Here is a 12,542-nt window from a genome sequence, read left to right on the forward strand (position 1 = left end):
GGAATTCCATCCCACAATCCCTTCACCTTGCTCCGTCTCTTGCCTCCTTCAAAGCACGACTCAAGACCGACCTTTTTGACCGTTCCTTCAGCCGCCCTCCTACCCCCTCTGCCCTCCCTCATCCCAACCCTGCCTCCGCCCCCCCACACACTCAGGTCCTGATCCCTGACTGTTCATCGTCTTAGGATTTCCTCCCGATGTGAAAGGCGCTTTACAAATGTAATTTTGTTGTTGTTATTTTGTTGTTCCTGTCATTCAGTCCCACGCAGCACAAAGCGGAGCTTCATGCAGGGGAAAGAAAATCACCGTATAAGCAAATAGCTCACAAATCAAGAGGGTTTGCCAATGCTGGTGAGATTTGCGCGTCAACTGGGTCAGGTCATCAGAAGCCAAGGCATTTAAAGGACCCAACAGTGCCTGTCGGGATATAGCAGGGATTAAACAATGGGGTTCACTGGCTTCAATCCCATCTTCAGTGACTTATGTACAGAAGTCTGAGGACTGTACAGACATGTACAAGCTACTACCAAGGCCAACCAACAAGGGCACAAATTCAGTGTTGGATACACACACAAACACACACTCATCCAACATCATCAATACTTAATGGAATTCAGAGCTATCAAACCCACTCTGAACTGGGGTGAGGTGAAGTTTAATTGAAGCGCTACAGAGTCTTTGCTATGTGACAAGTCAGAGGATCTCAGCTGAGACAGCCTCACGGCTCCTGGGCCATATGTCCTGCTGGACATTCAGTGACGTGTGCGCAGTACACGTCTAGGTTTACTTTTGCATGACTGCAGTGTGCCTCACAGTTAAATAGTCGGCCAAGATCATCCAGTGTCACGTCTCATGTTAAGAGCAAGCACCAGGCAGCACCACAAAGCCATAGGTCAATTAGTCAATGTACTCAGAAAGGGTGGAACTGATACGTTTCACAAGGTTGCACAAACAGTAAGGTGAACCTAGTTAACAGATCAACAGATACGCCACACTGTTGAAGATACGAGTGTGATGTCCTTAAAGATTATACATTGCCAATCATAAATCTCTGTGATTTAACACTCAGAAGCCTCTGACTGTCCTGCAGCAGGTATACGGTTTTCAGTCAGCATCCGTTAGTGCAAAGCTTCATAAAGCAGGGTTTCCCAAACTCAAGGCTCTGAAGGTTGTGGGTTCAAACCCCCACCCATATCAGGGCCAAAAGACTCCTGGATACAAGCCCTGTGATGGTAGTATGCCAGGGTCTTATCATCAGGAGCTCACCGTATACCCCACTCATCACTCAGTACAAAAACACACACAAAACGCCAGTCTAGGCTGGCAGAATGCTGCCCGAAGTGCCTCGTGCTTCTTCACAACAATCCGCCCTCACAACCGTGATCAGGAGCCAGCCAGGTTCAGTACATGTTGTAACAAAGGTGACTCACACCAGTGGAAAAGGGGCACAGTCCAGGGTTCTTGTAATCAATCCACTGTATTGCGCAGGCATGGGGCACAGTTAGGGCATCCTTCACCTCGCTGAGATTTAAGGAACTCAACTGGATGAGGGTATCTGCCAACCCCACCAACACCCAAACTGCCCCTGCCCTCCACCGCTCCTGATCCCAACCTCCAGCTCCCCGATTGTCCAGCGTCTTGGGTCGTCCTCCCGACGCGAAAGGCGCTGTGTAAATGTTATTTGTTGTTGCGTTGCTGTTGGTCACAAGAGTGAGGGACTCATTACTGAGGGACCCACAAGGCGAGGCTACACTGAACACTGGCTCGACAATGGGCATTTACTTTATATCATCAGAAATGCAAACACACAAACTTGTGTGAGTAACCCAGACTAGGTGGCACCTGATGTAGAGGTTCGTGTAACAATGAAGCTGTGCACCAATTGTACAAGTCATGGTCGGAGAATCGCTCTTTGTGCCAAGAAACCTGTAGACCTTTTTGAAGTGAAGAAAGCTGCAAGCTCGCGGGGCATTGGGTTTGGCACAAGGATTTAAAAACAGCAACGCACAAAAAACAGTCACGTGGATAGCAAAGGTGCCAAATTCAACCACAGCCAAGAATTCATTATTGTCCCATCCTCACTGAGTTGTCAACCCCAGGCCAATCGACAGGCGGGGGGAGTGGGAGGGGGAGTAAGCAGATATCTCCTGGGAATTCAATGGTGTGTTAAGTGCAAGAATTTTTTCTTGATCTTTGCCATTTCCTAACATTTATTTTCTTATCTGATACAGACTAATCACCAGGCGCCCACTTCCTCTCTTCCCCCCAATAATTCAGATCATCCCAATAGCATCATTTACACGACAGAGTCAAATCAGCCAGACATTTCTAACTCAGACACACACTCGGGGGAAGTTATTACAGTGAATTCTCCTGTGAGCCACGCAGGCAGCTTACAGATAAAGCCAAACCTCAGTATCATTACCACAGCAGAGCAGCTGCTGAGAAAGCTCATGGGGTTTTGTACCCTCACTTGGCATTTCCTTTATAGCACCCGGAGCCATCATTACCTTGTGGCTGTCAGAGAGAGGAAGTAAACACAGTCTTTTGTAGCAAGTGGCATAAACACATTGCTGGCTGCTCAGTCCTAGCTCTCCTGACCACTGTCCTAGCACTCTCCTAGCACTGTCCGTACAGTCCTCACCCACTGAAATTCCAGGAGCCTTGAGCTGAAGCCTCTCTCTCCCTCTCTCTCTATCATCACAGTTAGCGACTCCCTCCCTATTCACCGGAAAAGCAGCCGCAAGTTTTCCAAAGTCACGTTCACACATGGTGACTCAATAAGTCTCAAAAAACACCAAGGTGCCAAGTAATTCCACCCCAACTCTCTTCTCCACCCCTCATAGGAATATAGGAACAGGAGGAGAGCATTCAGCCCTTCGAGCCTATTCCGCCATTTAATTAGATCACGGCTGATCTGGACCGCAACTAATCCTTTCAATTCCAATTTCCTGCTTTCTCCCCATATCCATTAATGCCCGACCTACCAAAAATCTATCAACCTCACTCTTGAAGGTGTGGATGTTTCCGGCATCCACGGCCGTTTGGGGGAGAGAATTCCAGAATTCTAGCACCCTTTGAGTGAAAAAATGTCAGTAGGCGGTGTTCTTCACTCCACCACCTTAAACATTTAAAGACTGGGACACACACAAAAGATAAACATGAGAACAGGGCAGATGAGGAGGGAATCAGTCAGATTGTGTATTTACATTTCACCGACTGCCAAGTCCTGTAGCTCAGTGGTTAGAGCACTCGCTTTGCAAGCGAGACACCTGGGTTCAATTTCAGGCAGAGGGCGAAACCTTGGGTAAGTTTCCTTACTCCACACAGAGCCTAATAATAATCCCTCCAAAAACCCAAAACAATAATAAATTGGTCAGTTTCAATCCATGAATGTTTGTGGGACGCTGCTGTGTGCAATTGGCTGCCACATTTCGCCCACAAATATACAGTCAATTCACTTTGCAGTCTATTCTGTGAAGCGCTTTGAGACGTCGAGAAGACGTGAAAAGCACTATATCAAATGCGAGGATTATTATTATTGTAAGTTATGTTACTGATCAATTATTCAATGACTGGACACCATACAATTCTATTGCCATCGGGTAAAACACCCTGATTGGGAGTCATGCGTCAATATCAAGCTTACTCAAATTAGACTTCAGTCAATTGCATAAACTAATAACCCAAGGACTAAAAGGAACCACTTCAGTCATCGAGCTTCCTTGCTAAAGGATCTTCATACCGCTTAGGTTGCATTCTGAGAGATGCCATCCTTCAGATGAGAGATTAAACACGCAGATTAATTTACCGGTTCAGGTAGAGATTCTGTGGCTCTATATGAAAAAGAGAAAGGAGTTTCGCTCTCCCAGTGTCCTGGCCACCAATCAATCCCCTGGATAAAATTGATCATTCACTTCATGTCTGTTTGTAGGATACTGCCCTGCGCCGATGTACCAAATACAATCTCACACTTTACACTGAATCCTGCAAAGTAACTCGTGATGCATGATTTTGATGACATGGAAAGGCGCTGCATCAAATGCAGGAATTATTGCTACAAGTAGTAACCGGAAGGAGTGGCTTTCCCCCAACAAATCCTCACCAAATAGATGCAAGTACTGTGCACCCCAGGAAGCTGAATCACCCAAATCACTACCCTTGTGCTTCCTGTTGCCTGCTCTCCCGTTCCCTCTATCCAAGGTCAAACAAGATTGTCCCGTTCCCAAACAGGAAAACAGCTCCAATTCTCCACGTAATGAAAACCCTCAGAGACTCGAACTTCCCAATGCTTTTTTTCTCCATCACGTTACAGATAAACAATAGGGTCGAAAAGTCAGTCCCCAAGGCAGGTACACCACACAGAGGGCTCCAGCTCCAAAATAAGTCCAGCTTTTGTGACATTCAATAAAGCTCCACCTCTCTGGAGACAAAGACCACATTTTTGCCTTTACTGTGGCGTGAGAAAACAAGTGTTGTAATCAGCCTCCGCTCAGTCCTTCTCCTAGCACCGCTGTACATCCCGGGGCCCGACTTGGGCCAGGTCTGATTCCAACCGCTTTATACAGCGTCACTGGGCAACCAGTAGAAATTCCTTATTCTGGACACAATGAGCCTGGCAGAAACACAACACTAATTAGTTGGGAACCCGGCTGTTCTGAGGCCTTCCACTCGCTCAGCTGTAACACCAGGCAATGCCAAACAGCCTCAACAACAACAACAGCAACGACAAGCTGCACAATAACAACTTGCAATTATATTATATAGCGCCCTTCACGCCAGACAGCGTCTCGGAACGCTTGTACTGCAGCACTGGAGAGCAGGCCAGCTTGCAATACAGAGCCAGCAATATTTACAGCAAGCTGCTCCTCCATCAGGCTTGGCAACGTACCACGCTGACAGCTGAGCAGCTCGGGAACACTTGGCTGTGTTGAAACCTCGGGTATTGCTGACTCGGATACTCTCACCCACTGAGCACAACGCTCATCGTAACAGTAGATGTTTTGTTTTCTAAAATCACCATTGAACTACCACTGTTGGGACCGAGGACTGCTGGTAAGACGGTTTAGATGAGAGGTAACTTGGAGCCAACAATGTCCCCCGCCCCACCATCAAACAATCAGACTGAAACTGAAAGACAACAGGGCGACAGAACCGCCAGCTGCCCATGTCCAATCCAGTCCCAACAAAGATTTCCGGGTCGGGATCGTGGGGAATAAGTTTAACACGTCTCTGAAAGAGTCGGTAACATAAAAGTAAGTTCCTTAAGAAGATACACCGGGACACAACTTGAAGTGCTTCACATTTTCCAACAATTTGAAGAGAACTGAATGTCCTCAACACCACAATGTGCTTTTGTTAGGTCTCCGTTGGCTGTGTTCCCCGCACTGAGACCTCTCCATAAAGGTCACTGGCGTTATAGCAGCAGCATGAACTCCAGCTATAAATACATGGGGAGGAAGGAGCTACAAAAGTACTTTGCAAACAGAGGTCAAGCTTAAGGATCAGTCCTTTCACAGAGATCCCAGCAACCAATAAACAAGGTGCGGAGGGGCTGACGTGATCCAAACTCTGTGTTCTACAAACAGCCAGCAGAAACGTTTATGATTAGCATTATTTGTAAAGTTAAAGTTTTGGAGATTTTAACACTAGATTTTTTTTTAATATTACTTTCTTTGAATCATTTCCTTCCTTCGAAGTTGGGCAACATCGCGGGAGCAGCCTGAGGTCACCCACACCAATGGCCTGGAAGAGACACTGCAATTCTCTCTAATTCCCGTCGTCGTGAAGACACGGCTTTCTAGAAGTTTCTGACGGTCGCTGGTAAAGCTGGTGCAGTGTAAACGCCTGTTGCACTCAGGAAGCACCGTGTGGTTTGGTTAAGTACACGTCTCAGCTTCTCGCTCCTTAATCAACCCAGGAAATGTGCGAGAGTCACCTCACTCGCGTTGACAATCTTGTGGGTTTTCGTTTTTTTAAAAAAAAGGCTGAGCTAAACAGAAGGAAATGAACAGCATTTGCTTAAACGGCTACACTGCAGCAACAGCCAACCTATTTTACACAGAGGGCAACCAACGAGTGGAATGGATTACCAGGGGAGAGGGTTAAGGAGACAGGACACTGGATCCGTTTGAAAACGGGCTTGATGCTGTGTTGGGAGGACACCAGGATGGGTTTTCAAGGGGGTACCAATGGGTCGAAGGCCTTCACCTGAACCTCACTTGTGAACTGGTGTCAAACTGGGCGTCAGCCTTGTTCAGTTGGTAGCTCTCAGCTCAGAGGCGGAAGGTTGTGGATTTCAGCCCCACATGGAAGCTTTGAGGGCTGCATTGTCAGAGGTGCTACCCTCGAAACGAAGCATTAAACCTGCCTGTGTCTGCTCAGGTGGACATTAAAGATCCCATTGGCACTGTTCAAAATGAGAAGGGATTTCTCCTGATGCCTTGGCCAACAATCCTCCAACTCACTTCACGGTTGTTTATGGGGCATCACTGGGCACAACTGGCTGCCGCATTGACAGTCACTACACTTGACAGAAAACTGAAGTGCTCGGAGATGGTTCAATGAGGTGATGAGGTACAATACAAAACTCAAAGATTATTCACTTTCGTTAAAAAAAAAATCAGGTAAATATCCGTTGCAAAAAAAGAAAATATTTAAATTCAAAACATCGCTAAAATCTGGATGATAAACTAGTCACCACTTGATCTGCAGGAAAACAAGTCCATCGGCTAACACACAAACTCAGTAGCTATTAACCTGCTAGTTTACAGAAAGCATTGCTGGAATTACCTCACAGCAGCTCACTGCATCCTTCCTCCTCACACGCTGGTTAGCGCGGTGACCACGAAGGCAGCAGAACAAGAGGTCCCTCCCAATGCTTCCTGGGGCACTCGAGGCCATGTACAATAACTGTTTCACGTCACTGACCAGCAATGAACTCCCAAGAGATCAGAACTAGCTGCCAGACAATGAAAGTAACAAACAAATGTGAATGTGCAGTTACTGACACCGGATGCTTCAGGTCTCCCTACACATGCAGCCGAGAGCAACAACACATGATAAAAGCAACTTGCTTTACCACAGGGATCAAAAGGGCCCGATTCGGTGCCTCAGACACCTTCTCAACCTCCCCGTCACTAACTAGGCTGCAACATCAGGCACCGGCTTCCATTCCAGGACACAGCGCAATGGCAGCTCTTACTGGTCTCAGCCGGGCTCAGCTCTTAGCACTCGCCTCTGTGCCACTTGATGAGAAATTAAACCGAGGTCCAGCCTGTTCAAAGGGACATTAAAGGATCCGATGGCACTATTCGAACAGAAAAAAGGAGTTTCTCTCTGTGTCCTGGCTAACAACCCCTTTAAATAAAATTGATTGTTCAGTTTGTGGGACATTGCTGTGTGTAAATTGACTGCTGTGTTTGCCAACAAAATACACAACATTTTATGTATTTATACACAATATACGCCTTGGCTCTCGCCAATCAGTACCGAATACTCTCTGGAATTAAGGGGAAGGGAGTGCACATTCCATACGCAGGAAAGTTTCCACGTGTAGGTGGCGGAGCATGTGGAACTCTGCCTGGTTTGGACACACTTAGCACTGCAATGGGTTTCTGCAAGTGGTGTCAGACAGCCAAAAAATACCCAAAATATACAAAACAGTCACTGCACTTTACAGCGAATCCTGTGAAGGATTGAAAGGCAGTATATCAAATGTAAGGATTAGGATTGTTATGAAATATTGTCGCTCCCTGAACAGGGAGTCACAGAAGTTCAGATCCATTTCTCAGACATCCACACAGATGTACAGGGATCATCCAACAGCAATCAGGATCAGCCACCTTGCCTGATCTACCTCCTCCTACAGAAACTGAGGCCGGTGCTTACTGTGCCCAATCACTGTCCCGGCAAGATCAATTTTCTCAGTACAGATTCGCCCACAAAATACAGTCAATTCACTTTACAGTCTATTGTGTGAAGCGCTTTGAGACGTCTTGAAGACGTGATAAGGCACTATATCGAAAGGATTATTATTAACACTGCTCCCACTGTGCCCACCGCTCTCGTGAGATGAAGGAAAGAAAGTCAAATTCAAGCAGAAAATCTGATGGCTTTCCAAGGTCTTCGTGAAAGAAACGGAACTATTGGACATCGGTCAAGGACTGGTCAGGGCTTGGTTACGAGCCCCCACCCCCCGGCTCTACACCCACCAACAAACACAATGGTCTCCTCCCCAACACCCAGGGAGAGGGGAGGTGGGAGTTGATAGGGAGTAAAGTGGCACGATGGCGTGTGTGCCAGAGTACCCGAGACTCAAGCGTTCAGAGGTAAAGGAGAAGAGAAAGTCTAGGATTCAGAAGTTCCTTCCAGCCTCAGCAGTGGAAAAGCACACGGACACCTCACAGCCTCATGTACATGTCAAAGTACAGTGCAGTCTGTTAATAGTCAACAGCATCTAAAATTTAGGAGCCAAAAGTCCAGCATCCTACAGACACGTAAAGCACTTATCTCTTAAAATATTGCAGCGCACACACAAAATCTCTCAAAAACAATTTCAACCAAGGACAAGGAATGTGGAGGGGAGGAGGAGAAATTCAGTCCAGCTGGCCATTCAGTCAGTCCCGTTCCCACACACTTCAGAGGACATTTTGCTCTTTCTCTCTCCGTTAACACAGCCAGGGCTGAGACCCCATGGTGGCCTGTGTATTATTATGAACAAAACTCAGGAATAGGTTAAGCTTAAGCTTCTGAAACTGCTCCGGCACAAGATTAGCATTTGGACTTTGGACACGGTACATCACCCGGGCAAATAAAATGCGGTTTAAGCATTCACATGGGCGAGCTGAACTCGAGATGATTTCGTCATCTTCATTAAAAGGATTAAAGTTCTTCGATAATCAGAACTGTATTGAGTTATATTCAAAACAACCTCATTCTAATCTGTTTACACTGATGGGTTTACACACAACATGGGATCATGTATAGAGCTGTACAAGGGGACAGATTGTGCAACCCCTAGAAGCACAGAGACTGCTCCTGAACACGTCAGCTTCCCCCTCACTCGAGGGATCGGGGGGGTTGGGCAGGAGTGGGGGTTCCAGCCTTTGTCAGGCTGCTAGCAAGATAAACATAGGGTTTGCTTCATCTGCACACAGGAAGGCTGTGACTGAAATTACAACCTGACCTTTAATATGCAGGCCCTGTGGTCACTGCGCTTTCCCAACAATAAGCAATGCAGCAGATTTTATTTGGTTGGGTGTGGGGGGAGAGGGGGCACAAAGCCAGGGGATGTGGGGTGCCGAGGCTCCAGTTATTTGAGGAAAGTAAAAATGTATTTAAAATAAAAGCATTTTATATTTGATTAACAGTGCAAGTTTGTTATTATTAATAATATTATCTTTGCGTTATTAAAATAATCCAGTCTTATTGGATCCCTTCTCCACTGAATCTCTGCTTCGTGTACAGATCTCAGTGCTGTTCAGCTTTATCATACAGACACCCACTTACAGGAAACTAATCAGCAAGTCCCAAGGCTCACAGGGGCCTTCGTAACCTCAGAATAGGGCTGCGGAGAGGTCCTGGCAGCCAAGCTCTGACAGGAAGACACATCCTGCCATGAGACCCCGAGCTCTGATGCCCCAGCCAATAAAGCTCAGATGGAGGGAAAAACAGGGAGAGAAAAGAAATGAAGTGAGCTCCGAAAAATGGGGGTTGTTTACACTGCAGAACCACCTCTCGGAAGTACCTTGCACGCACCGTGCGTCCATTTCCTCAGCACCAAGGTTTCAACGCTCGCTCACAAAGGACACTTCTTGCTGTCAGAAACTGTAGGGTTTGGGGATATTTTGTTTGACTTTGGGGCTCAAGGAGTCTCGTCTCTACACTAGAGCGTGTACCAGGACAGTAATAATTTCCACTAACCAAACTGACTCATTCTGAAAATCCTTTCCAATGCTTAGGCCGGCACAGAGGAGATACCCTCAATCCTGCTATACAGTAAATTACATTTGTATAGCACCTTTCACGTCAGGAGGACGTCCCAAGGCACTGGACAGAGTCAAACCAGAGGTGAATGGTGTCCTTTAAGCTACTGCACCATCCGATCCCCTGCAGTAAATCTCCTTAAGAAGTGAACTTGCCAACAGACAGTAGGACCAGAGGACACAGCCTGCGATTGACAGGGGTGAAATTCAGAACAAATCTACAGAGATGCTACTTCAGTGAGTGAGTAGTAAACTTACGGAATAGGCTCAACAACAGCTTGTGGAGTCCTGTAGCTCAGTGGTTAGAGCACTCGCTTTGCGAGTGAGAGACCTGAGTTCAATTCCAGGCAGAGGGCGAAACCTCGGGCAAGTTTCCTTACCCCACACAGAGCCTAATAATAATCCTCCAAAACAAAACAATAATAAATTGGTCATTTTCAATCCACGACTGTTTGTGGGACATTGCTGTGCGCAATTGGCCGCCGCGTTCGCCCACAAATATACAGTCAATTCACTTTACAGTGTGTTCTGTGAAGCGCTTTGGGACGTCCTCCCGACGTGAAAAGCGCTATATCAAATGCAAGGATTATTATTATTATAAAAGTGCTGTTCGTTTCATGAACAAATTAGACAGATTTCTGTCAGAAAATAATATCTTGGGATACAGTATATAGTTTGTACCACGACACTTCAAGCGACTGCCAGGATCATGGAAGGCGAACTAGATGGACCTTGGTCTTCTTTCGCCTAGTAAATTATTACGTTCTTATATTCTAGACAAGAAGCACAATGTAAATGGCTTGGCTTTTGTGGGAACACCCACCAGAGCGGAAACAGACAGTCTATTCTCTCCAGATAGAGATAGAGTTGCAAGTTGCAGACACCACAGAAGGTTATTTACAAGCAGCAATAGAACTGCAAAGGGGGAAACCAGACCACTTACGGTCTCATCTCATCCTGATGATTCTACTTACAACTGGATGAAACTCAAACCACAACAAGTTCTGTAAAATAGGGGGGAAAAAAAATATTTTGCTTTGCAGCACTTTGATGTAGAAATTGTCCTCTATTTGAAGTTCGGATGTCCTGGGGAGGTTGGGTTTTCATAAATGCTTTGAACAAGAAGTCTCAGATTGCTGTTTAGATTAGTCTGTGCAAACCAGAGGAGGTGGCCTGCACTTAACCCCTGAAAATCTGACCTGTTCTTTCCTACAGCCAACCCGCTGGGTTCAGCTTCAGAAGAACGGAACAGTTATCTCACACACACACGCAAACATACACAGCTGGGCTGTGAATCAATACAGAGCAAAACGAAAACAATATGGTAGATTAAGTAGAAAGTACAGACATCTTGGTTTATCAGTCAGTGTTTATCTGGTCCCACAGAGGAGCGTAAACAATCAGAGCGTCACATTTAGGTCTGACAAGATAATGAAGTGATCCTATTACCAACGGCAACATCATGAATTTTACATTTGTTCTAAGGGAGAAGAGCAGATTAACTCCATGGCCCTTACTGGAACATACATACACTTCCTCGCTCGCTCCCCTCCCTCTCTCCTCTCTCCCTACCGCTTGCCCCCCTTCCCCCACCAAGGTGCCAACTCAAGACGAGGTGTAATAATCTCATTTTATATGAGAAAAACTGATGCGGCGTCTGTAACTTCAACCTCTCGACACAAGCCACAGATAATTGCTCTCACGCGGAGCTACTTTTTCTTAAAAAAAAGATGACCGCAGTTGCCAATTTGCACACAGCATTGTCTCACAAATAGCACAAAGTGAATGACCAACGTGTGTGTGCGGGGTGTTGGGGGGAAGCAGAGAGTGAGGGGCGCTGTATAAATGCAAGTTGTTGCTGTTGAGATACTGGTGGATTTTTTCTACCTCTGGGAACACTGGCTCCAGCGGCGACGGTTGAGAAACCTGCCAACTCAGGACAGAAAGGGCTCACAGCTGGGACCTTCTTAAGCTAAGTCACGAGCTGCTTTGCTGTCAATCAAACCGGTGATCCGGGGCAGTGCCCAACACGGAGCGGCGCTCGCGGGACCCTGGCATGCTGCGATCGCGCCCACGGGCGCAAACGACTCTCTGGGCACCTTACCTATCCCTCTGCGAAGACGTCCCACCAGGGAGGAGATCCCGATAGACTTGGGCTTGACGCCCCAGACCAGAGATGTGCGAGCGATCCCGCGGTTTGTAGAGATTTAGAGACACGTGGAGAACTTTACACCATTGATGTGTAGTACAACTTATGTCACATAATATTTTATATTAAGCACTTGAGTATTCGTTACCTGTTAAGTCGTATAAAATCTGACTTATCCGTAACTTTTACATCAGAGAGGGGGGGGGGGGGGGGTCTGAATAGCCCACTCCTGGGTTTGTATGTGTCTAAGTCATGTGTGATACGACTAATGCAACTCGTATCAAACGGCATCGGGGGGGGGGGGGGGGTCCCAACTGATACGACTTACGAGAGGTTTAAGCCCCTGGCTGTCCCGCTGACTTGGCTAACTCTCCCGTGTTGCTGTCCTCGGTGTCGGTGCCCCCACA

The 12,542-nt window shown here is 46.8% G+C and overlaps 1 protein-coding gene across 1 annotated transcript in view; it reads right to left on the reverse strand.

The window, feature by feature from the left end:
- Positions 1–12,542, reverse strand: part of LOC103175745 (Na(+)/H(+) exchange regulatory cofactor NHE-RF1) — a 35,218-nt gene that overhangs the window by 22,123 nt on the left and 553 nt on the right. The window lies entirely within an intron of this gene.

Source organism: Callorhinchus milii, unplaced genomic scaffold, assembly GCF_018977255.1.
Source record: "Callorhinchus milii isolate IMCB2004 unplaced genomic scaffold, IMCB_Cmil_1.0 Scaffold20, whole genome shotgun sequence".
Classification (NCBI taxonomy): Eukaryota; Metazoa; Chordata; class Chondrichthyes; order Chimaeriformes; family Callorhinchidae; genus Callorhinchus; species Callorhinchus milii.